At 37.0% G+C, this 23,706-nt stretch overlaps 1 protein-coding gene across 1 annotated transcript in view; it reads right to left on the bottom strand.

Annotated features, from left to right (window-relative positions):
- Window positions 1–23,706, bottom strand: part of Cpsf6 (cleavage and polyadenylation specificity factor subunit 6) — an 821,382-nt gene that overhangs the window by 106,239 nt on the left and 691,437 nt on the right. The window lies entirely within an intron of this gene.

Below are 23,706 nucleotides of genomic sequence, written 5' to 3' on the forward strand. Positions count from 1 at the left end.
GCGAATACTGAGTTATGGCTCCAATAGTAATAAAGGGGTTCCGTTCCAAAGTATGAAATATATAAGAAAAACTAGTCTAAAATTTTGTCTATGTATGTATTATATGTACCTTCATAATATGACATGTACATAGACAGTACATAGTGAAATGCAAGCATATAGCATCGAAATGAAAATAAGAAACAATTTAATATTAAATGTAATATTTATTAGAAATTTAAAACCAGCGCCTTTGCTAGCAAAAAAAAACATCCCGCCAGTGCTATCAGCAGTTTCGCTAAAGTGTTGATAGAGGAGTTTTGCCTTTTCGCGAATGATGAGTGAACTTAACGGAATTTTATTTCGAGTTCGGTCTTCTACCCACAGATTTAAAGCCTTTTCCATTTTTTCTAATTTAACATCACGAGTTACAGAGCAAATTTTTGAAGCAATTAGCGCGTTTTCACGGACACTACGGCGGATTTTTTCTTCCGATTTCTTGATTGATCGTACCGTTGACTCATTGATTTTATAATGTTTTGCCACTGAGGAGACACTTTCACCATTAGAAATTTTGTCTAATAACTCAATTTTATTCGCTAATGTTATCACCTTCTTTGATATTTTCACATTTCTCTTTTTATTCGTAGCCATATTTTTGTAGGGGTTAGAAAGAACTTGTCCACAATAAAGTCACTTTCTTCCGTTAACGCACTCGAAAAAGTCTGTTTTACACTGCAAAACGGTAGATTTATCATTTTTGTAAGCATATCAATTTATAAATTGATAAATTTATTCAGTTTATAAGCATATAAATTAAAAGCAAACGACGAAACCTTCCATGACTAACACATACTGAACAAGGATTACCGAGAAACATCCATGCTCGCGATTTTTTCACCCCTCCCCCCACCTACTGAGCGCTGTTTTGACCGGGAAAGATAATTTTAGCCACGCCCATGTTTTTTATGGCGGAAAATATTCACGGCGCTTTAAAATTCACATTTTTTCAGGTTTCATTTTATATTAAATCGGCGATCGCGAATACGCGAAACCGCGAATACAGATACCGCGAATAGAGGGGGTTTGCTGTATATACAATTAAAAACCCAAGGATCAATAACGTTGATAACTGGTTAAATGTATACAAAATGTTAAGGAGCAAGGAGCTCTCAATCTCAAGTTCATTCTTAAATAGAATAATTAAAATAACCACAATCGAGAGTATTGGCTATGTGGTTAGCACTGTCTGCTACTGTGTGTGAGTAGTTAAATGAACAATCTGAACAAGTTCATTAGCAGGAATCTCCCGCCCATTCACCCCAGACTACGTGGAAGTAGGGCCAGCTACTTTCAGGCGATATAACTCTGTACAATAAGAGAAAAAATATAAATCTGGCTAAGCAACTTGTCTCACGCTTATTGCATAAACTATCAGCCCTAGATAGCCCCTAGGGCTACTTTAAAGGGTAGTTAACAAGAAAAATATCGAGAGTATTGGCTAGTGGTTATCATTGTCTGGTATTCTGTGTGAGTAGTTAGATGAACAATTTGAGCAAGTTCATTAGTAATTGTCTCAGCATGTTGATGTCCGTCCTGGTTCCGTGTGATTAGAAAAAAAAGCAAGGATAGTCACTTTTTGGAAAGTTAGACTAGAGAAAGTTAATTTTCAAAGGAAGTAAGTCAAAGAGTTCCATGTGATTAGTGGAGTTGGGAGAAAAACAGAGGAAACAGATGAATTTGACAGAATGGGATATAGAGATTTTAAGCAAGGGATGATCAAAAGAAGGAGATTCCAAATTACTAAGACCCTGACAGGGAATATCAGAGCAGACATAAACATAACCACAAATAACACCTTTGCAAAAAAAGGAATTGTAATTAGGAAAACTGAGATGAACAGTGGTTGAATCAACCTAAACAGATGTCACATGAACTGATGATACTTGTGTCAGAAAAAAAAAATGCATAGGATGCACAAAAATTATGAGGTGACACAGAAGTTAATGCTAGATATACAGTGGAACTTCTCTATTACGAACTTCTATTTAACGAATTTCTCTATATTAGGAATTTTTTCGCAAAACATTGCATCTTGAAACAAAATTACATGTAAAATTAACCCCATATAACAAAGTGTTAGTCTCTCTATAATGAATTTTTAAAAAAATTGGTAAAAACATTTTTGAAGATTTTCAAGCATTTACTGCTAAACAGCCGCTCAAATATACTGCCTCCTTCCCTCAGAAATTTTGCATTAGCATCTGGAATTAAATAATCTTCATTTTAGTGATCATCCTTTAGATAATCATCCTTGTGGCCGTTGACGCCTGTAGGAGGGTCTTTATTTCATTTTTGTTACAGTTATTAAAACAAATGGGTTTTCTTAAAAGTGGTCGTAAACTTTACAATGAATAGGATAGATTTGTAAATTGATGTTGGCTCAGGGGAAAACAAAATTCGGTGCGGTAAGCTTGAGCATGATGCGGCGGCAATACATAGAATGCTACCAAGTCGGTTTTTAGTAATGCCTACTGAGTGACATTCGCTTCTCACTTCAACTGTACCACGTGATCTTCCTGTCAATCATTATATGACATGTCCGTTCTCCTCTAACTGGACACCCAGTAGATGATTTCATGAATTATTTTTTATTTTTTTTTATTTCATTCGTCATCAATCACATAGGTTATATGCTCTTGTATTTTTTTTTTCCTCAAAAGTAACATACAGCATATGTTAATCATAAATTTTCTTTCGTGTAATATGAATGAAAGCAGAATAAAAGAAATTCACAAAGTCATATATTTCTTCAAAGTGAGTGATACTGTTGAATTGGCAAGCGAATGTCATTGAGTAGGCAGTACTAACAATTCACTATATGGCCAGAGCAGCGAAGTTTCCGGTGTATGTATCGTCAAGAGCTGCAGTCCAGTAATTTTTACAATTGTGAAAACAATGTCGAAGAGAAAGTGTTTAGGTATTAATGATAAAGCAAAGATTGTTATGATATTGACCAGGGTTTTAAGAAAAAAGATGTTGCGGAGAAATATGGCATACCTGCAAGCAGTTTATCTACGATTTTAAAAAAATCGAGAATCAATTTTAAATGCAATTGAGGGAGGAGCAAGAAGCGAATTAAGTTGTGTATATACGATGTTGATAAAGCTGTTCTAAAATGGGTGCAAATGATAGGTGAAAAGAATATCCCAATATCGGGCCTAATAATTAAGCAACAAGCTCTGCAATCTGCAGGTCCTTTGGACATACAGAATTTAATGCGAGCACTGGGTGGCTAGATAAATTTAAGAAGCGCCACAGAATTGTGGAAAAGGTTATTTGTGGAGAAAGTGTTAATGTAAGCAAAGAAGATTGCAACAGTTGGAGGAACGATACCTTAAAGAAGATTTTGGAAGAATATGAGCGTAAGGATGTTTCTAATGCTGACGAAATAGGTTTATTCTTTAAATGTTTACCGAATAGAACACTTGCTTTTAAAGATGATAAATGTTTTGGCAGAAAACAAAGCAAAGAAAGAATCACTGTGCTAGTTGGAGCAAATATGACAGGAAGTTAAAAATTAAGACTTTTAGTCATCGGAATATCAAAAAACCCAAGATGTTTTAGAGGCACAAAATCTTTGGAAGTTGACTACACCTTTTAATAAAAAAGCATGGATGACAAGTGATATTTTTGCAGAATGGATATTAAAACTAGACAAGTGTATAACAAAAGAAAAAAGGAAAATCGTGTTGGTAACTGACAACTATCCGGCACATCCTGCCAAACTTAAAAGTGCAAAGTTGTTTTTACCACCAAACGCAATGTCAAAACTCCAGCCAATGGACCAAGGCATTATTAAAAATTTTAAATTTCATTATCGAAAGAGAATAATAATGAAGATTGTCAATGCATTATCAGAAAATAGAAACTTACGAGGTTACAATTAACCTTAGAGATTGCATCTCTGAACTGGCAAAAGTTTGGACAAACGATGTCACTAAATACACTATTCAAAATTGTTTTTCGAAAGCGGAATTTGCATTGAATACAGAAGTCGAACAACGACTGGACGAACAAGATGAACTGCCCCTTTCACAACCGAAAAACTTTTGGACATTATTAGTATCGTCTGGAAACATCGAAAATGAAATAACAATGGATAGTTATGTTTATGTAGATCACAGCAGAACATCCAAATGAAGATGAAATACTGCTGAACAGTGTTAGATGCGACGATGATCACGAAGAAATTAACGATGACGCTGAAGACGCATCAGAACAACCCATAGAAAAGCCAACTCGCAAAGAAATGATTAACGCTATTAAAACGGTTTGTATGGGTCTACAGTTTTGTGAAAATGTTCCTGATAATGTTTTTAATGCTCTGAACAAATGTTGAGGTTTTCTTTGATAATCAGACATTTTTTAATTGTACTGTGCAAACGAAAATTACAGATTTTTTTAATTTGTGATATTTACTGGCGAAAATTGTGTAAACGTAATTTAAATAAATATATTTTTGAAATAAAATACATTAAAAATAAATGTAGATTCGTTTTCATTTTCTAATTAGATAACAATTTCTAATAAAAAAGATATTCTCTGTATAACGAAATTTCTCTATAACGATTTTTTCCGCCGGATTTATCGAATTCGTTATAGGGAAGTTCAACTGTATATATATAAAAAAGGTAAACTGCAGCCATCATCAACCCACTGCAGGATGGAAGCCTCCTCAACAAATCATGTCGAGGGAATGGACCATAATCTACCATGCTGGTCCAGTGGGTTGGAAGAACTGTATTTAATAGCCAGGGGTTTGAACCCCAGTCTACTCAAAGAGCATGCACTACTGCACTCCAGCTCCTGACCTGTTGTGAAGGTAGCCACAATATGAGATAAAATTAAACGATGCCATTACACTACTTATGTAGTTAAATTTATGGGTAAACTATGGTGTATTTACACTGATATTATATAGTTAATTTCACCCATAATATATTATGCCTTGTGCATTTAGTCTTCAAAATATTGTCATTATCTTCACCCTCTGGCATCTCTCATATTGTGGAATTAACTTTGCAACCATGATGGCATGTCTGCAGGTACCCATGAGTGTCTGCTCACTCGTGGGTACCTGCACGACCACCTATGAATGAGCCAACAAGCTATAAAATGCATCGGGGTGGTGCCCATTGAGAATAAATAACAGTAGTCTCCTCTACTAGAGAAGATTTATTTATTCGAAGTAGTGCAATACCTGTATTTTGTTGTGAAGGTAGCCACAATATGAGATAAAATCATACGATGTAGTTACACTACTAATATAGTGAAATTTATGGGTAAACTATGGAGTATTTACACCAATATTATATATAAAACTATTAATAGTCTTCTTCTACATGCTCCTCATTAGTATTAGCTATATAGTGCAAGGAAACCACAGGCATTTGCTGCATTGTCCCCACAAATAAATTTAAAAAATATATATATATACATATATTTAAATTAAATAAAAAATAAATAAAATAAAATACGAAAACATAAAAATAACAGAGAGGTAACTGTCCAGTTAATCTGAATTTTTTTCAAACACTTAGCCTCAATTACCCATGGAGGTAACTTGTTTCACTAATAATAAGCAACAGACTAAATCTCTACCCCCATAATTTGAATTTATGGTTCCTACTTCTGGAATCGTTTATAATAGTGAAAATTTCACCTTTGTTTTACTATTCCCTCTCAGAGCCTTGTACACCTTAATTAGGTCTCCTCTAGGATGCCTAACACTCGCCCACACAATCAAAACCTTCCTTGTACCATAGTACTTTTGCAGATCTCACCATATGGGCTGCCCATCCTTGGAGACTTTCAGGAAGCTCAATGTCTTTTTTTAGATGATGTCTCCATACTTGTACACAGTATTCAAAGTGTGGTCTTACAATTACTTTATACAATGGGATTGTGACTTCAGGTTGTTGTGTGATAAATCATCAATAGGCCTGTGCTTTTCTTGCTGCCTGTTTACACTGCTCAGAGAAATTCATATACTCCCATATCATAACTTCTAGATCTCTTTCTTCCTTTTTTCTTTTTAATTCACCACCACTAAGTATATAAGTTATTTCAGGGTTGCTATTCCCCAAATGTAAGACCTTACATTTTGAATTTAAACATATCTGCCACTTTTGAGATCATCCTTGAAGTCTATAAAAGTCATTTAAACATAGCTGCCACTTTTGAGACCATCCTTGAAGTCTATAAAAGTGCTCCTTCAGGAGCACTGCTTGGCATTAATTAGCATTAGCATTAGCATTAGCAGAGGCATATGATGCAAGAAAGCAAGCTTATTCAGCATCAGCCAAAAAAAAAAAAAAAAAACCACTCCCATTTCACCCCTCCGTTCGTTCGAAATACCTGTCCAGTTGAGCTTTAAATTTGTTTAGGCTATCAACTTCAACAACAACTGATGGAAGTCGGTTCCACCAACCAACCACCCGCTGGCCAAAGGCAAATTTCCGCACATCTATCCGACATCCGTCCTTCCTCAATTTGAATTTATGCCCTCTGAGGTGATTATTCTGAGAAAGATGAAGAATCCCATTGGCATTGAGCATGCTCAAACCATTCAAAGCCTTATACACCTCTATCAGATCACCTCGCCGGTGCCTAGTCTCCAAACTCTGTAATTTGCAAAACTTAAGCCTTTCTTCGTAAGAGCAACCCTTTGTTCCATTTACTAATCTTGTTGCCCTTCTCTGTACCCGTTCCAGCAGCTCTACATCCTTCTTGAAATGAGGCCTCCAGACCTGTATACAGTACTCAAGATGTGGCCTTACCATTGCATTATACAAGGGAATAATCACCTCCTTATCCCTGCTAGAAAAATTCCTGTATATCATTGACAAGACACCATGAGCTACTCTTGCAGCTCGTCTGCACTGCTCAGAGAACTTCATATCTGCCTGCACAATTACCCCCAGGTCCTTTTCATTCTCCACCACTGTCAGTGTAGTACCGCAGAGTTGATACGTTGCTCTGGGGTTACTGTTTCCCATATGCAGCACTTTACATTTGTCGATGTTAAACCTCATTTGCCACCTCTCAGCCCATCTGTTCAACCTTTCCAGATCCTGTTGCAGCAGCATAGCGTCAGTATTGTCCTTAACGACCCTGCCAACCTTTGTATCATCTGCAAACGTGGACATTAAACTTGATATCCCATCATCAATATCATTCATAAACACCGAAAACAACAACGGACCCAACACTGAACCTTGAGGAACTCCACTAATAACATTAGTCCACGTTGAGCAGTGTCCATTGATTACCACTCTCTGTCTTCTGCCACTCAACCATCCCCTTATCCATAGCAGCAATTTGCCTCCAATGCCACACTGCTCCAATTTGTGCAGCAGTCTTCCATGTGCAACAGTATCAAAAGCCTTTCTAAGATCCAAATATATAATATCAAAGTTATTCCCTGCATCCAGTTCTTTTGTGACTACATCATAGTATCCAATCAAATTGGTCAGGCAAGACCTGCCCTTAACAAAACCATGCTGCGTCTGAGCTATAACTGAATTCTTGTCTAGATGATCCTGCAGTGCTTCTTTAACCAGTGCTCCATTAATTTACCTGGAACAGAAGTTAAACTAACAGGTCTATAATTACTTGTGTCAGCCTTTGATCCTCCTTTGTGAATTGGGGTTACATTTGCACATCTCCAGTCTATGGGCACCTCCCCTGAGTCCAAAGAAGCTCTCATAATTATGGCTAGGGGTTTGCATACTTCCTTTGCTGCCTCCTTTAATATAACTGGATAGATCCCATCCACCCCAGGTGCCTTTTTTATGTTTATCCTCAACAATCTCTCCTCCACTTTCCTCTCAGTTATTACAAAATCATCCAGCTCACTGCCAATGTTTACTTTACCTACATCATTCTCCTTCCTGAATAACTCCTCATGCGTGAATGTAGATGAAAAATACTCGTTTAGATTGTTAGCCACCTGAGCAGGATCCTCAACTGTTGAACCATCAATATCCAGTGGACCAATCTGATTCATCCCTTTCCTTTTCGAGTTCAAGTATGTAAAGAACTCTTTTCTGTTTTTCTTTGCATCCTTTGCCAAGGATTTTTCATAGTCTGCCTTTGCCTGCCTAATCTCCTTTGTGACTTGGTTACAGACCAACTTATATCTATCATAGGCTTCCATGTCACCCATTAATTTGTATGTATCCCATGCATTTTTCTTCTCTGCCACATGTCTCATTAGTTCATCTGACAACCATTTAGGCCTAAACCTTGAACAATATTTCTTAGTTGGTATGTAAAGCCTGGTAGCCTCCAAGATTAGTTCCTTGAATGCTTCCCATTTTGAGTTTGCTGTTGGTAACATCATCAGTTGGTCCCACTGTATAGAATTTAAATACTGTCTCAGACCATCATAGTCGCCTTTACGAAAACAAAAACCCTTCCCTTTACCTCTGATGGTAGTTACCTCCTTGAGTAAATCCCACTTCAACACACTGTGATCACTGCCACCTAGTGGTTCATTTATCTGCAGGTTCTTAATGCATGAAGAATCACTACTGATAAACAGATCAAGAGTATTGCTCCCTCTTGTTGCCTCACGAACATGCTGATATAGAAAACAATCATCCAATAAATCCACAAAAGCCTTGCTAGTGTGCGAGTGACCAACCCACAAATTCCAGTCAATATCTGGGAAATTAAAGTCCCCCATTATAAGACTCTCTGATTTACTGGCCCACTCTATTTCCCTGTACAATATCTTATTATACTCATCAGAGTCATTAGGCCTATAGCACACTCCTACTCTCAATTTTGATTTCCCTATGCTTATGTCACACCAAACTGACTCGACACTGCCCTGTCCATCGATGTAGACTGGCTTCACTTCCTTGGACTTTATGTGTTTCTTAATTAATAGCATAACCCCTCCTCCCCTCCTGTCCTGTCTATCCTTTCTATACACATTGTATTCCCCAAATTCCAGTTCCGCATTACTTATATCTGTGTGACACCATGTCTCTGATATCCCAACAATATCTGCCTTTGATGTTTTGAGCAATACCTCAAATTCATCAAATTTATTTACCAAACTCCTAGCATTGGTGTACACGCAGGTATACATGCACCTGTTTCTATTCTTAGCTACCCTAACACAACCCATGTGTTTACTTGTACCGCAATGACTACCAGCAGTCTCTGAAATATCCTGCATCTTGTTTTTCAGACAACTATTATTAACAATTCTCACAATCTTTACATTGCCTGCAAATTTTGACATCATGCCCTCCATCAGCTTGTCAATGCCATTTATGAAAATCAGAAACAAGAGTGGTCCAAGAACTGATCCTTGGGAGGAATAGCACTTCTGATGTTGTACCAATATGAAGAATATCCGTTAATCATAGCCCTCTGCCTCATGCCTTGCAACCACACTGAGATCCATCTCAGACACTTTCCCATAATTATAATGCGTTCGAACTTATACAGTAACCTCTCATGAGGGGCTGCTACATCCAGCTCATGAGTGTGTCAAAACCTAAACAGTTAGTTAAAAATGATTTTCTCTTAAAAAAACCACGTTGTTTATCCTTTCAAATGCTATTTCTATCTAAATGTCCCTGGATTGCACTCTTAATCATTCTTCAGAGAAAATCTTAATCAGATTTTCTCTACCACTGAAGCCAGAATAACCAGTCTATAGTTATTGACTTTGCTCTTAGAATCGCCTTTATGTATTGGCACTTCTCCAATCCAAAGAAATTGCTCCCAAGTACAACAATGCCATTATGATTAACCCCAATGGTTCAATTCATCCTCTGCCCATCTCCCTCAAAATTAGCATTAGCATTATTAGAGGCATATGATGCAAGAAAGCAAGCTTATGCAGCATCAGCCAGAAAAAAAAAAAAAAAACCTTCTACTTCACCCCTCCATTCATTCGAAATACCTGTCCAGCTGAGCCTTAAATTTATTTAGGCTATCAACTTCCACAACAAGGGATGGAAGTCTGTTCCACCAACCAACCACCTGCTGGCTAAACGCAAATTTCTGGACCTCTATCCTACATCTGTCTTTCCTTAATTTGAATTTATGCCCTCTCAGGTGATTATTCTGAGCAAGAGGCAGAATCCCATCAACATTGAGCATGCTCAAACCATTCAAGGCTTTATACACCTCGATCAGATCACCTCGCCGGTGCCTAGCCTCCAGACACTGTAATTTGCAAGGCTTAAGCCTTTCTTCATAAGAGCAACCCTCTGTTCCATTCACCAACCTTGTTGCCCTTCTCTGTACTCGTTCCAGCAGCTCTACATCCTTCTTGAAATGAGGCCCCCAGACCTGTATACAGTACTCAAGGTGTGGCCTAACCATTACCTTATACAAGGGAATAATCACCTCCTTATCCCTGCTAGAAAAATTCCTGTATATCATTGATAAGACACCATGAGCTACTCTGGCATCCTGTTTGCACTGCTCAGAGAACTTCATATCTGCCTGCACAATTACCCCCAGGAAAATTACTGGGTACATGCCATTAACTTCAGGAGCCTTACTTGCCTTTAGGCTAAAAATTTTTCTAACAAACATGAAATTAGTCAACTCTAATTTCATGTTACAGCTGTTCTAATACAGCCTTTCCTCAGCAACACCAGGTGGATTTTCTAAGACTTTCCTACATCCGCTACACAAGGATCCGATCAGATTCATTTTCTTCTTTGTATTCACCCATAAACGGATCCTTGTCCCCATTTCTCTCTTAGCCAGTGTTTTCTCATACTCATCCTTTGCTGCCCTAACATTTTCAGTGGTACTAATTCAGTGATCAAATTGCAACTGTTCTAGGCTTCATTGTTCTGTAACTTTCCTATGCCACCTTTTTCTGCTCTACTTGAATGGCCAGCTCCATATTCATCCATCTTGGCATGTTCCTCATGCTATATTTTCATGGTATTTCTGTGATTATTGTTTTAAAGGTATTTCCCCCCCCCCCATACAATCTGCTCATTTGATGTATGTCATGTAGTGTTCTCTTAAAATTGGCAAAGAAATTTCCTGAAATTAAAATATATGCCATTACCTTTAACAACTGCAACATCTTTCGTCATCTTCCAACTAACAACTAGGTCTAGAATATTTCTACCCTAGTATTTTCCTTAACATGCTATTGCCAATAATAATCATCTAGTTTATTTAAATGTTTTGTCTTCCATGACGAGTTTCTCTACTACTTACTCCAATCAGTTATGGGGAAGACTGAAATCTCCCATAATAAGACACTCACAGTTGCTTGCCTATTCCATCTGCATGTAGAAACTTATGTCATACTTTTCAACATATTCCAGAAAGTAGATTACTCTCTCTCATTATTTCTTTTCTTCTAGCTAACTCACACCACACAGATTCTATGTGGTAGGTGTAACTTCTAAATCTGTGAAAGTTTTTTTCTCACTCAGACTGCTTTTGATAAGAAACAAGAACCCCACAACCCCTTCTATTTTCCATCATCATCATCATCAGCCATTTTTAATCAACTGCAGAATGACGGCCTCTCCAGCAACTTTCCAGTTCGTTCTGTTTTGTGCAATAGCCACCCATTTACTACCCACAAACTCTTGAATTTCATCTCTCTATCTCTGTTGTTGTCTCCCAGGTTTTCTTTTAGCTCCTCTTGGGTACCATTCTGTTATTTTCTTAGTCTATCAGTCATCAAGTCTTCAAGCTGTGTCCTGCCAAAGTACATTTCAGTTCTTTATATAAGAATGTCCTTTATTTGTGTTTGCTGCCTAATCCATGTTTCTCTTCTTATCTAGCAGTCTGATTCCTAATATAATCCGTGCCATTCTTCACTGTGTAGTTTTCAGCTTCTCATCAATTCTTTCGGTAAGTGCCCAAGTTTCACTTCCATAAGTTATGGTGGGGAGTACACATTTCAGAAAATTGGGATATTGCTCCTCAGCATGTGACTATATTTTGCAAATGATATCCATCCGAAATTTATTCTTCTCTTGACTTCCAGCCATTTATCATTATCAAGCTAATGACTTGTCCCAGGTAAGTATATGAATCCATCTTTTCAATCACTGTACCTTCAATGATTATATCCCTTTCTGTAGCATATTTGTTCATCATTACTTTTGTTTTAGCCATATTCATCTTTAGTTCATCTTTAGTTCAAAATCTTTACTAAATCTGCATAACTGATTAAGATTTCTTCTAATTCTTTGCAATCAGAGCTTATGATCACAATGTAGTAGTAGTGGCATGTGATGCAAGAAAGCAAATGTATGAGCTTATGCAGCATCAGCCAAAAAAAAAAAAAAAAAAAAATCACACCATTCCCTCCAAATGCCTGTCCAGTTCCTCCTTAAATTTATTTAACCTATCAACTTCCACAACGACAGATGTCATCTGCAAGTCGTAAATGGTTTAGGTGCTCTCCATTCACATTGACCAGTCTTCATCCAATCTTCTGAAAGCTTCCTCAAAGGCAGCAGTAAATAAATTCAGAGATATTGTGTCTCCATGTCGAACTCCTTTTTCAATTTTAAATTTGCTACTGTCTTTGCCTTGTCTAATAAAGGAGGTAGCATTCTCATATATTTTTTTCAAAATCATAATATATGGAGTACCTACGCTTTGTCTTTCCAGTGCCCGAAACGTTGCCTTATGCTGTATGGTGTCAAATGCCTTTTCATAATCCACAAATAAATACAAAACACCATTATGGTGTTTTATATTCATTTGTTTTCTCCAATGTTTGAGATATTACGTGAAAGTGATCCATACTTGAGAATCCTGTCCTAGAGCCAGCTTGCCCTTTTGGTTGATTCTTGGCAAGTATTCCTTCTAATCTGTTAGTAATGACCCATGTGAACAACTAGTAGATATGGGAACGACAAGCTAATTGGTCTATAATATCCAATTTCTGATTTATCTCCTTTCTTATGCATCAAAATTATGATTACATCATTCCACTGCTTAGGCATCACACATTTCCAAAGGCATTTTGTGAAGAGCCTTGCCAGTGTTCATGTCATGTCTCTTCCTCCCAATTTTAACAACTCTTACAGTAATTTCATCTTCACCCGGGGCTTTCTGATTCTTCATTTTCTTCAATGTATGTTCTACCTCATCAGGGAGGATATCGGGTACGTTGTATGTATTGCTAATTTGTGATCCATCTTCCCCACTGCTGGCATCATTCCTGTCCTCCTTATAATTCTTTATAGTAGTCCAACTATTTGAATTATGCCTTCTCTGCTATTTATAAGTACATCATCACTATTCTTCAGTTTCAGTATCATTTGTCTTTCTGCATTACTGCTGATTTAAATCCTTTGTTTTCCCTTAAGGCTTATTCTACTTTTCTTGCGTTAAATCTTCTTATGTCCTCTCTGAATCACTTTCTAATAGCTTTGCATAGCGCAGTATACTCAATTTTGTCCTTTTCAGTGTTTATCTTGCTCAACATTTGTCATCTTCGGTTCATCATGACAAATGTTTCTTCACTAATTTTTTTTTCTTCGGAATTCTTTTTACCTTTAGGTTACTTGAGCTTTATCACTTTCAGAAAGTTATATTCCTGATCAATATCTTGGTCCTGAAAGGTCTGCAGAAGCTCAGACTTGTTCGTAAGTTCCAGTTCATACTACTTTTTCTCCTCTTCTGTTATCTCGAAGACTTTCGTATTATTTACTCAAGTCAGTTTTTTCCTTTCTTTTCTTACATCTATATAAAGTGTGCATCTTACCATTCTGCGATCACGTCCAACGTTTTCCTTGTTCAAGACAGTAACAGCATTCATAATATCTTCTCTTAGTAAGGATGAAGTCAATTTCATTAGTTGTTAATCCATTTGGGCTCTTCCACGTCCACTTTCTATTCATCCTTTTTTGAAAAAAGTGTTCATTACCGACATTCCTCAAGATTCTGCAAATTCCACAAGTCTTTCACCAATTCCAAAATTTCCTATAATTCCTCTTTCTGCGCTGTTTTGCCTTTTTCCAACCTTAGCATTGAAGTCCCCCATAATAATAGTGTAGTGGGTTTTCTGTTCATCTATAAGACTCTCAATTTTGGTATACATTTCTTCAACCTCTTCATCATCATGGCTCGATGTTGGTTGTACCTCTTAGAAATCCCGAGTAGTAGCCTTGACACCCTTGATGTATTTTTGAATTCCAAAATGTTGTTTCTTATATATTTATGGACCAGAAAGGCAACTCCATCTTTGCTCTTTTCACTGTTTCCCTTAGTGCACAGCAGATTTCCACTTGATAAACTTATAAGTGATTCAATTTCTTCTTCTTGTTTCAGCCAAGCCGATGATATTCCAATTCACATTTTCTAATTCCTTTTCTAGCTCTAATATCCTACCTTGACTGATGAGTGATCTTACTTTGTAACAGGCCAAGTTCAGTTTCCGTGCATTGCAGCCTGGTTGTATCCAGAGATTCTTAGCACCGTTTGCTTCCGCTCTGATCCCCTCGCTACCATAAAACCGCTGGGGAGTGAGGGCCATTTGTTTTGTCATGTTGTCATGTGCTGGAGGGTTTGGTCTTTTCATCTTCACGCTGGGCAGTCATCTTGAAGAGAACTACTCCACACGTTCATTGCCACCAAAGTGGCATAACAGGGCTTACCACTGAGGTGTGCACGAGTGTATTTTAAGGTGGCAGGCCAATGGACTTCTCCTAAATCTTCTAAAATAGAAAGATATTGGAGCCATCAGTGTTTTAGACTGAGTGTCTGATAACACAGAGAATGTCTGTTACCCTCTAAGCCCTATTTTCTATATCCTTCCTAAATCATCTTGAATTTCTGGGTGGCACCAAGTTTCTGTTAGCCCTATTATGTCAGTGTTTGTTGTCCCAACCAGGAATTCCAATTCACTCACTTTTAACAACATTGCCGACATTGCTATAGACACAATCAAGATTAAGTGTTCTTCTGCAGTTTACTATCTTGACATATCCCTTGAAGATATTTAAGCTGCTTGATTCTCTAGCCTCAGCTTCACTCATTTGAATGGTTGTTACCCTCAGAAAATCTTCAAGTATTGGCTGTTGCAGCCACAAGCAAGACTCCTGAGATGTGTGCAAGCATTACTCGTACCCATATCATCATATAAACATGTATCTATTATCCTTGTACTCCTAACTAGCAGTATCCCTGAACCTTTGTTATCTCTGGATGATAGTGGTAAAAACCTTGCACCACCTTTATTCGATTCCATCTCTGCAAAATATATCCCTTATGTCTACAGGAGCAGGCCATGCTGATAAAAAATTTTCCAGCCTTGCAGAAACTCTTAAGTCTTGAATCACTCCACAAAGCTTTCAGCATATAATCCCTCCTGTTACGTCTGGACAGAATTGCAGACACATACACATTCTAACCTAAACTGTGGCTCTTTTTCAGCATGGTCCTATATTCCATAGTCCCCACATGAATAATAAAGCTCTTTTTACTCCCTTAAAATCTGACAAACCGTTAGTAACATTTTCAAGTGTTGCTCGTGGCAAAGGCACCCTAGTTCTAGTCCACTTATTTTTATTAAACAAATGTTACCAGTATCTCCAACAATAGTCTCCCAATAAAACTGAATTTTATTTTTATTAGCCATATGGTACAAGGAAGCTCGAGGCTCATGCTGTACCAGACAAAAAAAAAACTTTCTGAGTTATCCAGAGAGAGAGAGAGAGAAGGGAATCATCAAAAAAGAGAAGAATGATGATATCCAGCTCGGGACCCTGGGTGTGCCAAGCCTATACTCACCAGATATGAGCCTCTGGGGATCTTGAACCAGAACAGTCTCCAACTGCCTATTCTGTTCTGGTTCCCGAATAAGGGGTACAACACTTGACAGATCAGAAGATAATTAAGTTGCTCATGAATTCTCAGTTTTATTTTTGCTAGGGCAACACTCGTTTATTCAGTGACTCACGTTCTTCATCCAGTAATGCATCAAAATTTAATTTGAGATTGGTATGCTCCTTACATCTGGAACAAAGAAAACAATTGTCAGTTAAGCTTAGACTGACCTTAGACTACTTGTATAGGTTATACAAGTAGTAAATTTGCTTCCAGCCAGTAGGTGGTCAAATTCCCACCTGGTGTTTTTTCTTGTTAGTTGTTGGTGCATCGGCTTCTGTGGCCATAATGAACCTCCCAAAGGTTTTTGCATTTACTCTGATCCAAGCCCAAGGCGGGATTCGAACCCGCGATCTTTGGATTGCCAGGCAGGCACTTTACTCACCCGGTCGGCGCCACCTGGTGTTGTAGGTTGTAGGCTAGCCCGGTCGGCCCCACCTGGTGATGTAGAGGACTGCAGTTTCAATAAATTCAATCAAGAGCAATACAAATTGTTAGAAGGAAAACATGCAATATCAGAATTGTTGGCTTTCTTTTGGCTGATTAGTATTAGTAGTGGAAAATCATGCAAGACAGCAAGCTTATAAAACCTCAGTCAAATAATAATAAAATCACATCCTTTCCACATCACCTATTCATCCCCTTCAAAACTATCCACTTCCACAACAACAACAACAGATGGAAGTTTGTTCCAACAGTTGACATCCGCCGGCTGAAGGTGAACTTCCACATGTCTATCAGGCGACCATCTTCCCTCAATTTGAATTTATGCCCCCACATGTGTGCAGTCTGAGAAAGAGGAAGAATGTCATTAGCACTGAATGCATTTGATCCATTAAAAGTCTTAAACACTTCAGTCAAATCACCCCACAGGTGCCTAGTACCCATATGCTGCAATTTTCAGAATGAAGCCTTTCTTGGTAAGATCACCTGTTTGCTGCCTTCACTAATCTTGTTACCCTTCTCTGCACATTTTCTTCCTAAAATGAGGCCTCCAGATCTGTATGCAGTACCCAACATGCAGCCTAACAATTGCCTTGACAATGGGATAATCACCTCCTTATCCCTGCTAGCAAAGTTCCTATATATCACTGACAAAACCCCATGAGCTTGCCTAGCAGTGTGTCTGCACTGCTCAGAGAACTTCATATATGACTTCACTATTACCACCAGGTCCATTTCATTTTCTATTACCCTGAGTGAGTATCACACAGCTGGTTCATTAACCTGGGATTACTGCTAGCCATATGCAGTACCTTGCTTTTGTCAAGGTTAGACTTCAACTGGAATTTCTCAGTCCGTCTGCCTATTTTTTATAGATCTTGTTGCAGTAACTTACCCTGATTACTGTCATCAATCATCATGCCAACCTTTGTATCATCTGCAAACTTAGACATTAATCTGGATATACCTTTATCAATATCATTAAGAAATACAGAAGACAATAATGGGCCAAGAACCGAACCCTGGAGTACTACACTAATAACATTAATCTATGAAGAGCAGTGCCCACGGTAAGCATTCTTTGTCTTCTCCCAGTCAACTATTCCTTTATCAAGAGTAATAACTTGCCCTTAATAGCATACTGCACAAACTTGTATATATGCAACGGTATCAAAAATATTTTTTTCATCCAGTTCTTTTTTTTTATTAGCATTAGCAGAGGCATATGATGCAAGAAAGCAAGCTTATACAGCATCAGCCAAAAAAAAAAAAAAAAAAAAAAAAAAACTTCCCGTTTAACCCATCACATTCACTCCAAATGTTTGTCTAGTTCTGCCTTGAATTTATTTAAGCTGTCCACTTCAACAATGACAGATGGAAGTTTGTTCCAGTAATCAATCACCCACTGGCTAAAGGGCAAATTTTTGCACATCTATTTTACAAATGTCTTTTGTTAATTTGAATTTATGTTCCCTCAGGCAATTAATCTGAGCAAGGGGAAGAATCCTATCAGCATTGAGCCTGCTCAAACCATTCAAGGCTTTATACACCTCAATCAGATTATTTTGCAGGTGCAGGTCTCCAGATGCTGCGATCTGTAGAACTTAAAGAATTTCTTCATAAGAACAACCCTTTGTTCCCCTGACCAATCTCGTCACCCTTCTCTGTACTCGTTCTAGCAGGTCTTTTTCATTCTCCACTATACTGAGTGTAGTTCCCCACAGTTGATATGTTACTCTAGAGCAGTGGTTTTCAACCTTTTTTTAATAACGGCACTCCTAAGTAATTTATTTTATTTTACAGCACCCCTACCATACTGTACACCATTTAATAATGAAATAAACATATAAATTTTAAAAAATAATAAGTTTAAGTAACTTAAACCCAAATTACGTGACACCCCTGGAAAGTTGTTGCGGCACCCAGGTTGAAAACCACTGCTCAAGGGTTACTGCTGCCCACATTCAGAACTTTACATTTGTCAATGTTAAGCTTCAATTACCACCTCTCAGCCCATCTGCTCAATTTCTCTAGATCCTGTTGCAGTAGCATACTGTCATTCATGTCATTAACAACCCTCCCAACCTTTGTACTATCTGCAAACTTGGACATTAAGCCTGATATACCTTCATCAATATCATTAATAAATACAGAAAAACAACAATGGACCCAACACTGAACCCTTGGGGACTCCACTAATAACATTAGTCCACAAAGAGCAGTGTCCATTTATTTCCACTCCTACTCAACGATTCCTTTATTCATAGCAGCAACTTGCCCTTAATGCCATACTGCTCCAACTTGTACAGTAGTTTTCCATGCACAACAGATCCAAAGGCTTTCCTGAAATCCAAGTATATGATATCAAAATTATTTTTTGCATCCAGTTCCTTTGTGACCACATCGTAGTATCCAATCAAAAAAGGTCAGACAAGACTTCCTATCAACAAACCCATGCTGTGTCTGAATTATTACTGCAGCCTTGTCTAGATGATCCTGCAATGCTTCGTTAACCAGTGACTCCTTTATTTTCCATGGAACAGAAGTCAAACTAACAGGTCTGTAATTACTCGTATCATCCTTTGTGAATTGGAAATACATTTGCACATGTCCAGTCCATGGGCACCTCCCCTGAGTTCAAGTAAGCTCTCATAATTATGGTTTAGAGTTTGCTTACTTCCTTTATTATTATTATTATCATTAGCCATATGGTGCAAGGAAGCCTGAGGGTTATGCTGCACTGGCCAAAAAAAAAAATTCTAAATTATCCAGAGAGAGAGAGAGAGAAGTAGAAAGGAATCACCAAGAAAGAGAAGAATGATGATATCCAGCTCAGGACCCTGGGTGTGTGCTTAGCACACATAATGGGTATTCCTCCTGAATTTAGAGAAATGAAAGAATTATTTTAATTTAAATAGTAGAAATAAAAAATTATTTGAAGAAGTTACTGATTACTTCATCAACTGATAATTAAGAAATACTGTATACAAAAACTATGCTTACTTGTAAATAAATATGACAATATAACATGATAGATCCTATCTACCCCCAGGTGCTTTTCTTATGTTTAACTTCAACAATTTCTCCTTCATTTAACTCTCAGTTATTACAAAGTCATTTAGCTCCCTACCAGAGTACGATAAACTTCTGGTATTCTCCCTCTCTGAATATATCCTCATGTGTGAATGTAGATGCAAAATACTCATTCAGTCTGTCAACTACCTGAGCAGGATCATCAATGGTCGAACCATCAATGTCACCTGGACCAATCTGATTCCCCTTCCTTCTAGAGTTTACATAAGTAAAGAATTCTTTGCTGTTTTTCTTTGCATGTTTTTCCACGGATTTCTCGAAATGCAATCAACCAGTTTATATGATAGATCAGATTACAGAACAGCTCATTACATCATAGTATCTAATCAGATTAGTCAGGCAAGATCATCCCTTAACAAATATATGTCATGTCATGATGGCAATATAAATGCAATCATGTCTAGATGGTCCTTCATTACTTTAACCAAGACTCCATTAACAACTCATGTCACCTTTTGATCCCCCTGGGGATAAACTTCAATATCTCCAGTCTATGGGGACCTTCCCTGAATCACCAAAGGGGATCAAAGGTGACATGAATTACAGGGAGCTAAATTTTTGATGAGCTTCTAGCATCTCCCTCTCTAAAGAACTCCTCACACATGAATGAGATGCAAAATTCCTATTCAGTTTATCAGCAACATAAGCAGAATCATCAACAATTAAACATTGACATTAAGTGCAACAATATGATTCTACCCCTCTTCTACTATTAAATAAAGGAGTTCAACAAGTAAGGAAGTCTTTGCTGCCTTCCTTTGCCCGAGACTTCTTGCCTACACATTAGTTTATACTTCCCACAGCGTTCTGTATCACCTGATAATTTATATGCATCACATGCACTTTTCTTCTTTGCCACAAGTCTCATCAGTTTATCTGACGACCTAAATGGATGTCTTGAATGGTATTTCTTATTTGGTAATTTCATCAGATGATCCCACTGTATAGAATTTCAAAACTTAGCTTGCCTAATCTCCTTTGTGACTTGATTACACATTAATTTTTATCTCCCACAGCCTTCTGTACCACCTTATAATTTTTATGCATCCCATGTATTTTTTTCTTCTCTGCCCCGAGTCTTATCAGTTTATCTGACATCCATTTAGGTCTAAGCCTTAAAAGGTATTTCTTAATTGGTATGAAAAGCCTAGTAGCTTCTACAATTACTTCACTGAATGCTTCTCATTTAGAATTTTCTGCTGCTAACATCATCAGTCGGTACCACTGTATAAAAAACTGCTTGAGTGCACTGTAGTTACCCTTATGAAAGCAAAATTCCTTCCCTCTGCCCTTGACAGTAGTTACATCTTAAAAGTAATCCCACATCAGAACACTGCCACCCAGTGGGTCTTTTACCTGCAGATTCTTAATGTATGAAGAATCACTGCTAATAGTAAGATCATTGCCTCTCTGACATATTGCTGTAGAAAAGTCATCTTATAAATCCCCAAAAGTCTTGTATGTGCATGACCAACCCACAGTTTACAGTCAATATCTGGAAAGTTAAAATCCCCATTATAACACATTCTGACTTACTGGCCCACTTTATTCCTCTGTATTGTTTGTTTTACTGATCACAGTCATTAGGCCTATAACACATTTCTACTCTTATTTTTGTTTTCCCTGTGGTTTTGTCACAACAAATTGAATCAACATTGCACTGGCCACCCATATCTTGCGGACGCACTGATGCTGTATAGGCTTGCTTTCTTGCATAATTTGCCACCACGAATACTAACTCATGAATAACATTGGAATCGCTTGCAGCCATTCCCATCTGACTTGTGATATCCTCAGATGAAGTATTGAAAGTGGATCTTCTGAGAATCATTATTTTAAGTAAGATTTGAATGTAAGAAAGATTACAGAATTTAAATTACTGGGCAGTGGTCGTTCAAACCTTATAACACAACACTTTGACTTTTTTTTCTTTTTTTTAATTTCTATAAAAAACCTTTGGGCATTTTTGAATTGACCATGGATTATAGAAATATTTCAGCTTTTTTTAAAAAAGATTGCAATATTTATTGTATGGATCTTTAAATTTTTAATTAAAAAATTATTTTGTTTAAAAATGTGGTATTTTTTTATATTTTTATCACTTGCTATTTTCAAAAAACCAGAAAAAAATGTTAATTCATCTTAAAATTAAAAAAAACATATAAGTAAAAAATATGGACTCAATTCTATTATTCTGATCCATTTTTCAGTTAATAGATGACTAACTGTATGAAATTTTAAATGTGCTCATATATGTATGAAAACTTATAAAAATTTAAAAAAAATCTGTATATTGAATTAGTTATATTTCTATTATTTAATTTTCATGTTTTTTCAAAATTCCATTTCAAATTCAGCATGCTCCCCATATGTAAATGAGATACCAGCTTTTGTTGCTTTCAGTAGAGTAGCATCCATCTTGAATGAATATTGTACATTCCTTTATTTTTACTATGTGAAAACAATAACAAAATCTTTCAAAAACAACTCTTGCATGACCATATATATTTACTTAACTTGTGTGAACGGACAGGCAATTAATCTTGAATGCTAAACTAACACATTTTGAAACTTCATAGCAATGTTATTTCCCATAGTACTTTTCGAACAAATAAAAAAATGTATCACAAGCAGTGGTCTGGCAGTTAGATGCTTACATTTAATTAGTCTGCAAAAAATGTAAGAAAAAATTCGGGCATGAATGCAGTTATATATAGGATGCTATAAATAATTTCAGGTTTTTAATAATTAATAAAAGTGTAATGTGGGAGTGCTATTTTTGAAGGGCACCTGTCAGGTGCCACACCACCACTGCCAGGTTAACAAAATATTACAATTAAACTTTTGCTAAAATTTTATCACTACTGAAGTCACTGGAAAGTAAGTAACTTAGCAGAAATATCTTTAGAAAAGTTAAGAATTAATTAATCACAAAATTCCCATCAGTTAATACACTAGAGCCAAATTAAAACACATCAGTTTTCCGAGACTGCCTACTAGTATATATAATTTCTCATTATTTCAGTTTTATTTGTATTTGTCTGAAGACCCACTTTCTATACATTTTCTTTTATTTGACTAACTTCTATTTGCAAGTCTTCTGTCAACGCTGCTTCATGGGTATAATGTTGGCATATTCTACATCTCCTAATTTTTTATTTTCTGTGCAAATGAATCCTATAGTTTTGCATTTGCTTTTCTTATAACCTAATCTAATATTACATTAAACCTGACAGGAGAGAGTGCTTATGATTATGATTTTTATGCAGCAAAAACATCGAAGGTTATAATTTGCCAGGAAGAGGAGAGAGTGCATAGCCTTTTTTGACCCTTGTTGAGAATGTAAACCATTCTAGATTTCTATCTTCCAATCTAACTGCTGCTAATGTGAGGTCTTGATATTAGAGTATAGTTATTATTATTTTTTCGGGTATATCACATTGTTTTAAATTATTCCACATTACATCTCTATTTATGCTGTCGAAAGCATTTTGGAATCAATAAATATTAGCTGAACAGGTGATTGCCATTCTTTGCATTGTTCCATTGCAGGCCCATCTAGACAGGAGTGCAATTATAATGCTCTCACAGCATGGATTTATTAAGGGATAATTTTGTTTGAACAATTTTAATGGATATCATGATACAGTAACAAAAAATAATTTTGATATCACATACTTAGATTTCAGGAAAGCTTTTCCTGAATTTTCACATAACAGACTGCAGCATTAAGGGCAATTAGCACTATAGATAAAGAGGAAGTTGAGTGAGAGAAGACAGTGTAGTTATCAATGGACATTGCTCTTTGTGGACTACTGTTGTTAGTGAAGTTCCCCAGGGTTCAGTGCTAGGACTCATCATTGTTTTTTGTATTTATTAATGATATTGATGAAGGTATATCAGGCTTAACATTCAAGTTTGCAGATGATACAAAGGTTGGCTGAGTGGTTAATGATAGTATACTACTGCAACAGGTTCTAAAAATATTAGGCGGATAGGCTGAGAAATCGCAATCAAAGTTTAACATTAAGAAATGAAAAATACTGCATATAGGTAGCAGAATCCCAGATTAATGTACCAACTGTGTGGTACTAAACTGTGGGTAGTTATTCGCTCGTTATTTGTTTTTTTTTAGGAGCATTAGCAACTAAGGCCATATTGCTCCAGGATATGCGGTGGTCATTCGCTGACCTTTCCGCATCTTCCGTATTTGGTGGTCACAGGCTCGAGCCCCAGTCTAATTAAGGAGCTTGTGCTATGCACTGCTGCTTCCTG

This window comes from Mastigoproctus giganteus, chromosome 12, assembly GCF_048544385.1.
Source record: "Mastigoproctus giganteus isolate SK-2022 chromosome 12, ASM4854438v1, whole genome shotgun sequence".
In the NCBI taxonomy this organism is placed as follows: domain Eukaryota; kingdom Metazoa; phylum Arthropoda; class Arachnida; order Uropygi; family Thelyphonidae; genus Mastigoproctus; species Mastigoproctus giganteus.